The 13,178-nt window shown below is 53.3% G+C and overlaps 5 non-coding genes across 5 annotated transcripts; all 5 read left to right on the top strand.

Moving 5' to 3' along the window:
- The first annotated feature begins 814 nt into the window (after positions 1–814).
- Positions 815–906, top strand: LOC132489764 (small nucleolar RNA SNORD116). The gene has a single exon (XR_009532140.1). It is a non-coding gene; the product is annotated as a small nucleolar RNA SNORD116 (small nucleolar RNA).
- A 2,685-nt stretch (positions 907–3,591) lies between these two features.
- LOC132489763 (small nucleolar RNA SNORD116) lies at positions 3,592–3,683 on the top strand. The gene has a single exon (XR_009532139.1). It is a non-coding gene; the product is annotated as a small nucleolar RNA SNORD116 (small nucleolar RNA).
- Positions 3,684–6,367: 2,684 nt separating this feature from the next.
- On the top strand, positions 6,368–6,459 carry LOC132489762 (small nucleolar RNA SNORD116). The gene has a single exon (XR_009532138.1). It is a non-coding gene; the product is annotated as a small nucleolar RNA SNORD116 (small nucleolar RNA).
- Positions 6,460–9,144: 2,685 nt separating this feature from the next.
- LOC132489861 (small nucleolar RNA SNORD116) lies at positions 9,145–9,236 on the top strand. Its single transcript, XR_009532229.1, has one exon. It is a non-coding gene; the product is annotated as a small nucleolar RNA SNORD116 (small nucleolar RNA).
- A 2,685-nt stretch (positions 9,237–11,921) lies between these two features.
- On the top strand, positions 11,922–12,013 carry LOC132489761 (small nucleolar RNA SNORD116). Its single transcript, XR_009532137.1, has one exon. It is a non-coding gene; the product is annotated as a small nucleolar RNA SNORD116 (small nucleolar RNA).
- The last annotated feature ends 1,165 nt before the right edge of the window (positions 12,014–13,178 follow it).

Raw genomic sequence — 13,178 nt, 5'->3', positions numbered from 1 at the left:
CCGTGGCCTATTTCAAAACCCCCTGGCTTTCAAAGTTCACATTCAGTCTGTTGAAGTTTGAAGGGGTCTTTCTCCATTCAGTGCGAGGGTCCAGATCCAGGGCGCTGTGTGTAAACGCTGGCTTTTATGGTTCGAGGTCTCAGGAGAGGGCGTCAGGGACACACAGAGACCAAGGTGAGGATTCAGAGGCACAGAAAGAAGCCCACAAGTGCGTCCTCGTGTGCAGTAATAGTCACACATGCGCACATGCGTGAAAACAAAAATATACCCTCTCACGTTCGGGCCAACGTACATGCCTTACTTCCTGCAGTCGTGCTGTCAGACAAACATTGAGTTCTCTGTAAAGGTAGACGTCCTTGGGAAGCAGGGTCCGAGCTCAAGCCCAGGTAAAAATTCTCATGAATCATGATCTCTGAGTTCACCGTTCCAATTCTGAAACCTGCCTGAATTATGTCCACTTCTCAGGTGCCGCTGACAGACAAGGCTGGCCGTCGGCAAAGACAAGAAGAACTACGCATTGGCTGATGACTCTAGGTGCTAAGGAAAAGTGGAAAAATGACGCGGGGGCATGTTGCTAAGCGTGGCTCTGGCTAACTGAGGAAGGTAGGCTTTCACACACCCTATGATGTGCCATTGGATATGAGGTTTTCCTCAGACGGTCCCAGTGGCTGCAAGAGTGGATTGACTGTTGCTCTTTCTGAGTGGCCTCAGGGCTGTGAATTCCCCAGGGTTCTGGAGTACTCCGAGGTCATGTCTCCTCTTCAGATACACACGGTATGCCCAGTTGTGTTCTGCACCGTCCCAGGCTGTGCTTGGATCGATGATGACACCCTTGTATGCATTCCTTGGAAATCTGAACAAAATGAGTGAGAACACTCTACCGTCTCCTCATCGAATCTGAGGTCCAGCATGTTTCGTCTCTCGGGGTTAGGGGAGAGTGAGGAGTGAGGGCCAGCGTCCCCTTCTGACCTGCATGCAAACACCCAGCAGGGTTCCAGAATTCGAGGTGCTCCTATCTGAGTGTCCACTGTGTCTGCCCATAAGCGGGGTCATCTATGCATATTAGGTCCCTGGTGAAAGACCTTTCAGGGCATGCGAGGGGGAAGGCTCTCCTGCTGGTCTTCAGAGTTGGAGTGTGTGCTGGTGTAGGCCCAGTAAGCTTGCAGCTTGGGAAGGTGTGCTTTGGCCAGGATCACGCTTTGTGCATGCAGCTTCGGGGGCTATTTCTGGAAGCCAAAATGAGGAAGCTTCCCTGGTTGGAGCCTGGAGCCTCAGGCCAGGCCTGTGTCCCTCCCTGTCATTTGTTTGGGTGCATCAAAGTTCTTTAGTGCCCGGTGGGGATGGAGCAGTGGATGGGTGTGGGCTGGGGTTGGTCTTCAACGGAAGGGTGTTGATGGATTAGGCCTAGGTATTGAACATGTCAGCAATTCCACTGCAGCTCCCAGCACAGTTGAGGCACTATGTGGGTCATCATGGAGTGGGGTTAGGACCGAGTGCTGCATTTAAGCCGGCGTGGTGACTGCTGGTCTGGAGAAGGCGGTAAGGCATCATGAGGACATGTCCTGTGTGATGTCGTGGGATGGGCTGTCATGATTGGGTTGCAGGCGCTGGCCACGTCTTCCCAAGAATGTGTCCTGTTCGTGATGGGCTGGCATCAGCTGCCTCTGAGGGGTATGGCTTTGGCAGTACATGAGGATGCAGTTAGGTACTTAAACTGCATAGATTTGTGACCCCGTTGCCGGAGGAATGTCTCCCAAAGTGTGTCTTGCGGGACGTAGAGAAATTAGACATGCCGAAGGGTCTGTGCCACTCTCCTTGGGGGTATTTGAGTTATGCGTACATGCCCTTTGGCCACTTTGTTTCCTTGTTTGGGAATATGCAAAGCGAAAGTGTTTCTCCGAGAGGGCATGATGCGGCCAGCCCGTGTGGCACGCAGGAGTTTTGAACAGCTACAGGTTGATCTGGAGCAGTCCCTTGGCGGAGCAGAGATGCGTTCAGTGTTGCGATGCCAGGTGTGCTGCCGTGGACAGCCACTGTGCCCTTTGAAGCTTACAACTCCCCTTGCGCAACAGAGTTCTTCCGTTGGAAATCGATCTGTCGTCCTCGGGGAGAGTGCCTTTGATCTTTGTGAGGTTCTCGGTAGTGTCACTCTGTCAGTGGAAAAGTGCCACGATGCATGGGGTAGGGTCAGAGTCATCAAAGCAGTCATGCTTGCGGTCTGTCCTACCTGGTATACAGTGACCACGTATTTGCAGGATGTCTGTGGCTTCCAGTAGATTCGAGTTGCCCTGTGGGCAGGAGGAGGGCACGTAGGACGACACTGTCCAGAATTTGAGTGTTTCCTCCGGGTTCAGGGCTGCCAAACCTGCTGGCTGGGTGCTGGCAACACGTGCCTGGGAAGGTAGCCTAGTTTCCGCAGTGGGGTTTGAACGTGGGTCTTGGTTGCTGAAGCCCACCACTTCCTGTGGTGGGCATACCCATGGGTCCTTGGAAAGTGATTTGGCATAGTTGGCAACAATTGGCAGTTGGGCCGAATTTCGTTAGCCCCTTGAGAGGTGCCGGGCTGCATGTTGACTATAGCCAGTCGCAGGTGGGCCCACCCATAGGAGGTTTCCTTGCTCCTGAAAATGATGGGAGTGGCCCCAAGTGCACATTAGATATTCTACTGGGAGGCAGGATTTCCAGGTCCATGTATATGTTACACCCACGGCCGGAAGGCAGGTCTCGTCAGGTGTTTGTGCTTTGGCCAGAAGGCTTGGCTGTGGAAGAGTGGAAGTCCGTGGCCTATTTCAAAACCCCCTGGCTTTCAAAGTTCACATTCAGTCTGTTGAAGTTTGAAGGGGTCTTTCTCCATTCAGTGCGAGGGTCCAGATCCAGGGCGCTGTGTGTAAACGCTGGCTTTTATGGTTCGAGGTCTCAGGAGAGGGCGTCAGGGACACACAGAGACCAAGGTGAGGATTCAGAGGCACAGAAAGAAGCCCACAAGTGCGTCCTCGTGTGCAGTAATAGTCACACATGTGCACATGCGTGAAAACAAAAATATACCCTCTCACGTTCGGGCCAACGTACATGCCTTACTTCCTGCAGTCGTGCTGTCAGACAAACATTGAGTTCTCTGTAAAGGTAGACGTCCTTGGGAAGCAGGGTCCGAGCTCAAGCCCAGGTAAAAATTCTCATGAATCATGATCTCTGAGTTCACCGTTCCAATTCTGAAACCTGCCTGAATTATGTCCACTTCTCAGGTGCCGCTGACAGACAAGGCTGGCCGTCGGCAAAGACAAGAAGAACTACGCATTGGCTGATGACTCTAGGTGCTAAGGAAAAGTGGAAAAATGACGCGGGGGCATGTTGCTAAGCGTGGCTCTGGCTAACTGAGGAAGGTAGGCTTTCACACACCCTATGATGTGCCATTGGATATGAGGTTTTCCTCAGACGGTCCCAGTGGCTGCAAGAGTGGATTGACTGTTGCTCTTTCTGAGTGGCCTCAGGACTGTGAATTCCCCAGGGTTCTGGAGTACTCCGAGGTCATATCTCCTCTTCAGATACACACGGTATGCCCAGTTGTGTTCTGCACCGTCCCAGGCTGTGCTTGGATCGATGATGACACCCTTGTATGCATTCCTTGGAAATCTGAACAAAATGAGTGAGAACACTCTACCGTCTCCTCATCGAATCTGAGGTCCAGCACGTTTCGTCTCTCGAGGTTAGGGGAGAGTGAGGAGTGAGGGCCAGCGTCCCCTTCTGACCTGCATGCAAACACCCAGCAGGGTTCCAGAATTCGAGGTGCTCCTATCTGAGTGTCCACTGTGTCTGCCCATAAGCGGGGTCATCTATGCATATTAGGTCCCTGGTGAAAGACCGTTCAGGGCATGCGAGGGGGAAGGCTCTCCTGCTGGTCTTCAGAGTTGGAGTGTGTGCTGGTGTAGGCCCAGTAAGCTTGCAGCTTGGGAAGGTGTGCTTTGGCCAGGATCACGCTTTGTGCATGCAGCTTCGGGGCTATTTCTGGAAGCCAAAATGAGGAAGCTTCCCTGATTGGAGCGTGGAGCCTCAGGCCAGGCCGGTGTCCCTCCCTGTCATTCGTTTGGGTGCATCAAAGTTCTTTAGTGCCCGGTGGGGATGGAGCAGTGGATGGGTGTGGGCTGGGGTTGGTCTTCAACGGAAGGGTGTTGATGGATTAGGCCTAGGTATTGCCCATGTCAGAAATACCACTGCAGCTCCCGGCACAGTTGAGGCACTATGTGGGTCATCATGGAGTGGGGTTAGGACCGAGTGCTGCATTTAAGCCGGTGTGGTGACTGCTGGTCTGGAGAAGGTGGTAAGGCATCATGAGGACATGTCCTGTGTGATGTCGTGGGATGGGCTGTCATGATTGGGTTGCAGGCGCTGGCCAGGTCTTCCCAAGAATGTGTCCTGTTCGTGATGGGCTGGCATCAGCTGCCTCTGAAGGGGATGGCTTTGGCAGTACATGAGGATGCAGTTAGGTACTTAAACTGCATAGATTTGTGATCCCGTTGCCGGAGGAATGTCGCCCAAAGTGTGTCTTGCGGGACGTAGAGAAATTAGACATGCTGAAGCGTCTGTGCCACTCTCCTTGCGGGTATTTGAGTTATGCGTACAGGCCCTTTGGCCACTTTGTTTCCTTGTTTGGGAATATGCAAAGCGAAAGTGTTTCTCCGAGAGGGCATGATGCGGCCAGCCCGAGTGGCACGCAGGAGTTTTGAACAGCTAGAGGTTGATCTGGAGCAGTCCCTTGGCGGAGCAGAGATGCGTTCAGGGTTGCGATGCCAGGTGTGCTGCCGTGGACAGCCACTGTGCCCTTTGAAGCTTACAACTCCCCTCGCGAAACAGAGTTCTTCCGTTGGAAATCGGTCTGTCGTCCTCGGGGAGAGTGCCTTTGATCTTTGTGAGGTTCTCGGTAGTGCCACTCTGTCAGTGGAGAAGTGCCATGATGCATGGGGTAGGGTGACAGTCATCAAAGCAGTCATGCTTGCGGTCTGTCCTACCTGGTATACAGTGACCACGTGTTTGCAGGATGTCTGTGGCTTCCAGTACAGTCGAGTTGCCCTGTGGGCAGGAGGAGGGCATGTAGGACGACACTGTCAAGAATTTGAGCATTTCCTCCGGGTTCAGGGCCGCCAAACCTGCTGGCTCAGTGCTGGCAACACGTGCCCGGGAAGGTAGCCTAGTTTCCGCAGTGGGGTTTGAACGTGGGTCTTGGTTGCTGAAGCCCACCACTTCCTGTGGTGGGCATACCCATGGGTCCTCGGAAAATGATTTGGCGTAGTTGGCAACAATTGGCAGTTGGGCCGAATTTCGTTAGCCCCTTGATAGTTGCCGGGCTGCATGTTGACTATAGCCTGTCACAGGTCGGCCCACCCATAGGAGGTTTCCTTGCTCCTGAAAATGATGGGAGTGGCCCCAATTGCACATTAGATATTCTACTGGGAGGCAGGATTTCCAGGTCCATGTATATGTTACACCCACGGCTGGAAGGCAGGTCTCGCCAGGTGTTTGTGCTTTGGCCAGAAGGCTTGGCTGTGGAAGAGTGGAAGTCCGTGGCCTATTTCAAAACCCCCTGGCTTTCAAAGTTCACATTCAGTCTGTTGAAGTTTGAAGGGGTCTTTCTCCATTCACTGCGAGGGTCCAGATCCAGGGCGCTGTGTGTAAACTCTGGCTTTTATGGTTCGAGGTTTCAGGAGAGGGCCACAGGGACACACAGAGACCAAGGTGAGGATTCAGAGGCACAGAAAGAAGCCAACAAGCGTGTCCTCGTGTGCAGTAATAGTCACACATGCGCACATGCATGAAAACAAAAATATACCCTATCACGTATGGGACAACGTACATGCCTTACTTCCTGCAGTCGTGCTGTCAGACAAACATTGAGTTCTCAGTAAAGGTATACGTCCTTGGGAAGCAGGGTCCGAGCTCAAGCCCAGGTAAAAATTCTCATGAATCATGATCTCTGAGTTCACCGTTCCAATTCTGAAACCTGCCTGAATTATGTCCACTTCTCAGGTGCCGCTGCTGGACAAGGCTGGCCGTCGGCAAAGACAAGAAGACCTACGCGTTGGCTGATGACTGTAGGAGCTAAGGAAAAGTGGATAAAGGACACGGGGGCATGTTGCTAAACGTGGCTCTGGCTAACTCAGGAAGGTAGGCTTTCACCCACCCTATGATGTGCCATTGGATATGAGGTTTTCCTCAGACGGTCCCAGTGGCTGCAAGAGTGGTTTGACTGTTGTTCTTTCTGAGTGGCCTGAGGGCTGTGGATTCCCCAGGGTTTTGGAGTCCTCCGAGGTCATGTCTCCTCTTCAGACCCCCACGGCATGCCCGGTTGTGTTCTGCACCGTCCCAGGCTGTGCTTGGATCGATGATGACACCCTTGTATGCATTCCTTGGAAATCTGAACAAAATGAGTGAGAACACTCTACCGTCTCCTCATCGAATCTGAGGTCCAGCACGTTTGGTCTCTCGGGGGTAGGGGAGAGTGAGGAGTGAGGGCCAGCGTCCCCTTCTGACCTGCATGCAAACACCCAGCAGGGTTCCAGAATATGAGGTGCTCCTATCTGAGGGTCCACTGTGTCTGCCCATAAGCCGGGTCATCTACGCCTATTAGGTCCCTGCTGAAAGACCGTTGAGGGCATGCGAGGGGGAAGGCTCTCCTGCTGGTCTTCAGAGTCGGAGTGTGTGCTGGTGTAGGCCCAATAAGCTTGCAGCTTGGGAAGGTGTGCTTTGGCCAGGATCACGCTTTGTGCATGCAGCTTCGGGGGCTATTTCTGGAAGCCAAAATGAGGAAGCTTCCCTGGTTGGAGCCTGGAGCCTCAGGCCAGGCCTATGTCCCTCCCTGTCATTTGTTTGGGTGCATCAAATTTCTTTAGTGCCCGGTGGGGATGGAGCAGTGGATGGGTGTGGGCTGGGGTTGGTCTTCAACGGAAGGGTGTTGATGGATTAGGCCTAGGTATTGCCCATGTCAGCAATTCCACTGCAGCTCCCGGCACAGTTGAGGCACTATGTGGGTCATCATGGAGTGGGGTTAGGACCGAGTGCTGCATTTAAGCCGGCGTGGTGACTGCTGGTCTGGAGAAGGCGGTAAGGCATCATGAGGACATGTCCTGTGTGATGTCGTGGGATGGGCTGTCATGACTGGGTTGCAGGCGCTAGCCACGTCTTCCCAAGAATGTGTCCTGTTCGTGATGGGCTGGCATCAGCTGCCTCTGAAGGGGATGGCTTTGGCAGTACATGAGGATGCAGTTAGGTACTTAAACTGCATAGATTTGTGATCCCGTTGCCGGAGGAATGTCGCCCAAAGTGTGTCTTGCGGGACGTAGAGAAATTAGACATGCTGAAGCGTCTGTGCCACTCTCCTTGGGGGTATTTGAGTTATGCGTACATGCCCTTTGGCCACTTTGTTTCCTTGTTTGGGAATATGCAAAGCGAAAGTGTTTCTCCGAGAGGGCATTATGCGGCCAGCCCGAGTGGCACGCAGGAGTTTTGAACAGCTAGAGGTTGATCTGGAGCAGTCCCTTGGCGGAGCAGAGATGCGTTCAGGGTTGCGATGCCAGGTGTGCTGCCGTGGACAGCCACTGTGCCCTTTGAAGCTTACAACTCCCCTCGCGAAACAGAGTTCTTCCGTTGGAAATCGGTCTGTCGTCCTCGGGGAGAGTGCCTTTGATCTTTGTGAGGTTCTCGGTAGTGCCACTCTGTCAGTGGAGAAGTGCCATGATGCATGGGGTAGGGTGACAGTCATCAAAGCAGTCATGCTTGCGGTCTGTCCTACCTGGTATACAGTGACCACGTGTTTGCAGGATGTCTGTGGCTTCCAGTACAGTCGAGTTGCCCTGTGGGCAGGAGGAGGGCATGTAGGACGACACTGTCAAGAATTTGAGCATTTCCTCCGGGTTCAGGGCCGCCAAACCTGCTGGCTGAGTGCTGGCAACACGTGCCCGGGAAGGTAGCCTAGTTTCCGCAGTGGGGTTTGAACGTGGGTCTTGGTTGCTGAAGCCCACCACTTCCTGTGGTGGGCATACCCATGGGTTCTCGGAAAATGATTTGGCATAGTTGGCAACAATTGGCAGTTGGGCCGAATTTCGTTAGCCCCTTGATAGTTGCCGGGCTGCATGTTGACTATAGCCTGTCGCAGGTCGGCCCACCCATAGGAGGTTTCCTTGCTCCTGAAAATGATGGGAGTGGCCCCAATTGCACATTAGATATTCTACTGGGAGGCAGGATTTCCAGGTCCATGTATATGTTACACCCACGGCTGGAAGGCAGGTCTCGCCAGGTGTTTGTGCTTTGGCCAGAAGGCTTGGCTGTGGAAGAGTGGAAGTCCGTGGCCTATTTCAAAACCCCCTGGCTTTCAAAGTTCACATTCAGTCTGTTGAAGTTTGAAGGGGTCTTTCTCCATTCAGTGCGAGGGTCCAGATCCAGGGCGCTGTGTGTAAACTCTGGCTTTTATGGTTCGAGGTCTCAGGAGAGGGCCACAGGTTCACACAGAGACCAAGGTGAAGATTCAGAGGCACAGAAAGAAGCCAACAAGCGTGTCCTCGTGTGCAGTAATAGTCACACATGCGCACATGCGTGAAAACAAAAATATAACCTCTCACGTATGGGACAACGTACATGGCTTACTTCCTGCAGTCGTGCTGTCAGACAAACATTGAGTTCTCTGTAAAGGTAGACGTCCTTGGGAAGCAGGGTCCGAGCTCAAGCCCAGGTAAAAATTCTCATGAATCATGATCTCTGAGTTCACCATTACAATTCTGAAACCTGCCTGAATTATGTCCACTTCTCAGGTGCCGCTGCTGGACAAGGCTGGCCGTCGGCAAAGACAAGAAGACCTACACGTTGGCTGATGACTGTAGGAGCTAAGGAAAAGTGGATAAATGACACGGGAGCATGTTGCTAAACGTGGCTCTGGCTAACTGAGGAAGGTAGGTTTTCACCCACACTATGATGTGCCATTGGATAGGAGTTTTTCCTCAGACGGTCCCAGTGGCTGCAAGAGTGGATTGACTGTTGCTCTTTCTGAGTGGCCTGAGGGCTGTGGATTCCCCAGGGTTTTGGAGTACTCTGAGGTCATGTCTCCTCTTCAGACCCCCACGGCATGCCCGGTTGTGTTCTGCAGCCTCGCATGCTGTGCTTGGATCGATGATGACACCCTTGTATGCATTCCTTGGAAATCTGAACAAAATGAGTGAGAACGCTCTACCGTCTCCTCATCGAATCTGAGGTCCAGCACGTTTCGTCTCTCGGGGGTAGGGGAGAGTGAGGTGTGAGGGCCAGCGTCCCCTTCTGACCTGCATGCAAACACCCTGCAGGGTTCCAGAATTCGAGGTGCTCCTATCTGAGGGTCCACTGTGTCTGCCCATAAGCGGGGTCATCTACGCCTATTAGGTCCCTGCTGAAAGACCGTTGAGGGCATGCGAGGGGGAAGGCTCTCCTGCTGGTCTTCAGAGTCGGAGTGTGTGCTGGTGTAGGCCCAGTAAGCTTGCAGCTTGGGAAGGTGTGCTTTGGCCAGGATCACGCTTTGTGCATGCAGCTTCGGGGGCTATTTCTGGAAGCCAAAATGAGGAAGCTTCCCTGGTTGTAGCCTGGAGCCTCAGGCCAGGCCTGTGTCCCTCCCTGTCATTTGTTTGGGTGCATCAAAGTTCTTTAGTGCCCGGTGGGGATGGAGCCGTGGATGGGTGTGGGCTGGGGTTGGTCTTCAACGGAAGGGTGTTGATGGATTAGGCCTAGGTATTGCCCATGTCAGCAATTCCACTGCAGCTCCCGGCACAGTTGAGGCACTATGTGGGTCATCATGGAGTGGGGTTAGGACCGAGGGCTGCATTTAAGCCGGCGTGGTGACTGCTGGTCTGGAGAAGGTGGTAAGGCATCATGAGGACATGTCCTGTGTGATGTCGTGGGATGGGCTGTCATGATTGGGTTGCAGGCGCTGGCCACGTCTTCCCAAGAATGTGTCCTGTTCGTGATGGGCTGGCATCAGCTGCCTCTGACGGGGATGGCTTTGGCAGTACATGAGGATGCAGTTAGGTACTTAAACTGCATAGATTTGTGATCCCGTTCCCGGAGGAATGTCGCCCAAAGTGTGTCTTGCGGGACGTAGAGAAATTAGACATGCTAAAGCGTCTGTGCCACTCTCCTTGGGGGTATTTGAGTTATGCGTACATGCCCTTTGGCCACTTTGTTTCCTTGTTTGGGAATATGCAAAGCGAAAGTGTTTCTCCGAGAGGGCATGATGCGGCCAGCCCGTGTGGCACACAGGAATTTTGAACAGCTAGAGGTTGATCTGGAGCAGTCCCTTGGCGGAGCAGAGAAGCCTTCAGAGTTGCGATGCCAGGTGTGCTGCCGTGGACAGACACTGTGCCCTTTGAAGCTTACAGCTCCCATCACGAAACAGAGTTCTTCCGTTGGAAATCGGTCTGTCGTCCTCGGGGAGAGTGCCTTTGATCTTTGTGAGGTTCTCGGTAGTGTCACTCTATCAGTGGAGAAGTGCCATGATGCATGGGGTAGGGTCAGAGTCATCAAAGCAGTCATGCTTGCGGTCTGTCCTACCAGGTATACAGTGACCACATGTTTGCAGGATGTCTGTGGCTTCCAATAGAGTCGAGTTGCCCTGTGCGCAGGAGGAGGGAACGTAGGACGACACTGTCCAGAATTTGAGCGTTTCCTCCAGGTTCTGGGCCGCCAAACCTGCTGGCTGGGTGCTGGCAACACGTGCCAGGGAAGGTAGCCTAGTTTCCGCAGTGGGGTTTGAACGTGGGTCTTGGTTGCTGAAGCCCACCACTTCCTTTGGTGGGCATACCCATGGGTCCTCGGAAAGTGATTTGGCGTAGTTGGCAACAATTGGCAGTTGGGCCGAATTTCGTTAGCCCCTTGAGAGGTGCCGGGCTGCATGTTGACTATAGCCAGTCGCAGGTCGGCCCACCCATAGGAGGTTTCCTTGCTCCTGAAAATGATGGGAGTGGCCCCAATTGCACATTAGATATTCTACTGGGAGGCAGGATTTCCAGGTCCATGTATATGTTACACCCACGGCCGGAAGGCAGGTCTCGTCAGGTGTTTGTGCTTTGGCCAGAAGCCTTGGCTGTGGAAGAGTGGAAGTCCGTGGCCTATTTCAAAACCCCCTGGCTTTCAAAGTTCACATTCAGTCTGTTGAAGTTTGAAGGGGTCTTTCTCCATTCAGTGCGAGGGTCCAGATCCAGGGCGCTGTGTGTAAACGCTGGCTTTTATGGTTCGAGGTCTCAGGAGAGGGCGTCAGGGACACACAGAGACCAAGGTGAGGATTCAGAGGCACAGAAAGAAGCCCACAAGTGCGTCCTCGTGTGCAGTAATAGTCACACATGCGCACATGCGTGAAAACAAAAATATACCCTCTCACGTTCGGGCCAACGTACATGCCTTACTTCCTGCAGTCGTGCTGTCAGACAAACATTGAGTTCTCTGTAAAGGTAGACGTCCTTGGGAAGCAGGGTCCGAGCTCAAGCCCAGGTAAAAATTCTCATGAATCATGATCTCTGAGTTCACCGTTCCAATTCTGAAACCTGCCTGAATTATGTCCACTTCTCAGGTGCCGCTGACAGACAAGGCTGGCCGTCGGCAAAGACAAGAAGAACTACGCATTGGCTGATGACTCTAGGTGCTAAGGAAAAGTGGAAAAATGACGCGGGGGCATGTTGCTAAGCGTGGCTCTGGCTAACTGAGGAAGGTAGGCTTTCACACACCCTATGATGTGCCATTGGATATGAGGTTTTCCTCAGACGGTCCCAGTGGCTGCAAGAGTGGATTGACTGTTGCTCTTTCTGGGTGGCCTCAGGGCTGTGAATTCCCCAGGGTTCTGGAGTACTCCGAGGTCATATCTCCTCTTCAGATACACACGGTATGCCCAGTTGTGTTCTGCACCGTCCCAGGCTGTGCTTGGATCGATGATGACACCCTTGTATGCATTCCTTGGAAATCTGAACAAAATGAGTGAGAACACTCTACCGTCTCCTCATCGAATCTGAGGTCCAGCACGTTTCGTCTCTCGAGGTTAGGGGAGAGTGAGGAGTGAGGGCCAGCGTCCCCTTCTGACCTGCATGCAAACACCCAGCAGGGTTCCAGAATTCGAGGTGCTCCTATCTGAGTGTCCACTGTGTCTGCCCATAAGCGGGGTCATCTATGCATATTAGGTCCCTGGTGAAAGACCGTTCAGGGCATGCGAGGGGGAAGGCTCTCCTGCTGGTCTTCAGAGTTGGAGTGTGTGCTGGTGTAGGCCCAGTAAGCTTGCAGCTTGGGAAGGTGTGCTTTGGCCAGGATCACGCTTTGTGCATGCAGCTTCGGGGCTATTTCTGGAAGCCAAAATGAGGAAGCTTCCCTGATTGGAGCGTGGAGCCTCAGGCCAGGCCGGTGTCCCTCCCTGTCATTCGTTTGGGTGCATCAAAGTTCTTTAGTGCCCGGTGGGGATGGAGCAGTGGATGGGTGTGGGCTGGGGTTGGTCTTCAACGGAAGGGTGTTGATGGATTAGGCCTAGGTATTGCCCATGTCAGAAATACCACTGCAGCTCCCGGCACAGTTGAGGCACTATGTGGGTCATCATGGAGTGGGGTTAGGACCGAGTGCTGCATTTAAGCCGGTGTGGTGACTGCTGGTCTGGAGAAGGTGGTAAGGCATCATGAGGACATGTCCTGTGTGATGTCGTGGGATGGGCTGTCATGATTGGGTTGCAGGCGCTGGCCAGGTCTTCCCAAGAATGTGTCCTGTTCGTGATGGGCTGGCATCAGCTGCCTCTGAAGGGGATGGCTTTGGCAGTACATGAGGATGCAGTTAGGTACTTAAACTGCATAGATTTGTGATCCCGTTGCCGGAGGAATGTCGCCCAAAGTGTGTCTTGCGGGACGTAGAGAAATTAGACATGCTGAAGCGTCTGTGCCACTCTCCTTGCGGGTATTTGAGTTATGCGTACAGGCCCTTTGGCCACTTTGTTTCCTTGTTTGGGAATATGCAAAGCGAAAGTGTTTCTCCGAGAGGGCATGATGCGGCCAGCCCGAGTGGCACGCAGGAGTTTTGAACAGCTAGAGGTTGATCTGGAGCAGTCCCTTGGCGGAGCAGAGATGCGTTCAGTGTTGCGATGCCAGGTGTGCTGCCGTGGACAGCCACTGTGCCCTTTGAAGCTTACAACTCCCCTCGCGAAACAG

Source organism: Mesoplodon densirostris, chromosome 4, assembly GCF_025265405.1.
Source record: "Mesoplodon densirostris isolate mMesDen1 chromosome 4, mMesDen1 primary haplotype, whole genome shotgun sequence".
Classification (NCBI taxonomy): domain Eukaryota; kingdom Metazoa; phylum Chordata; class Mammalia; order Artiodactyla; family Ziphiidae; genus Mesoplodon; species Mesoplodon densirostris.
Note: the sequence above shows the minus strand (reverse complement) of the source record. Positions and strands in the feature narration are given on the sequence as shown.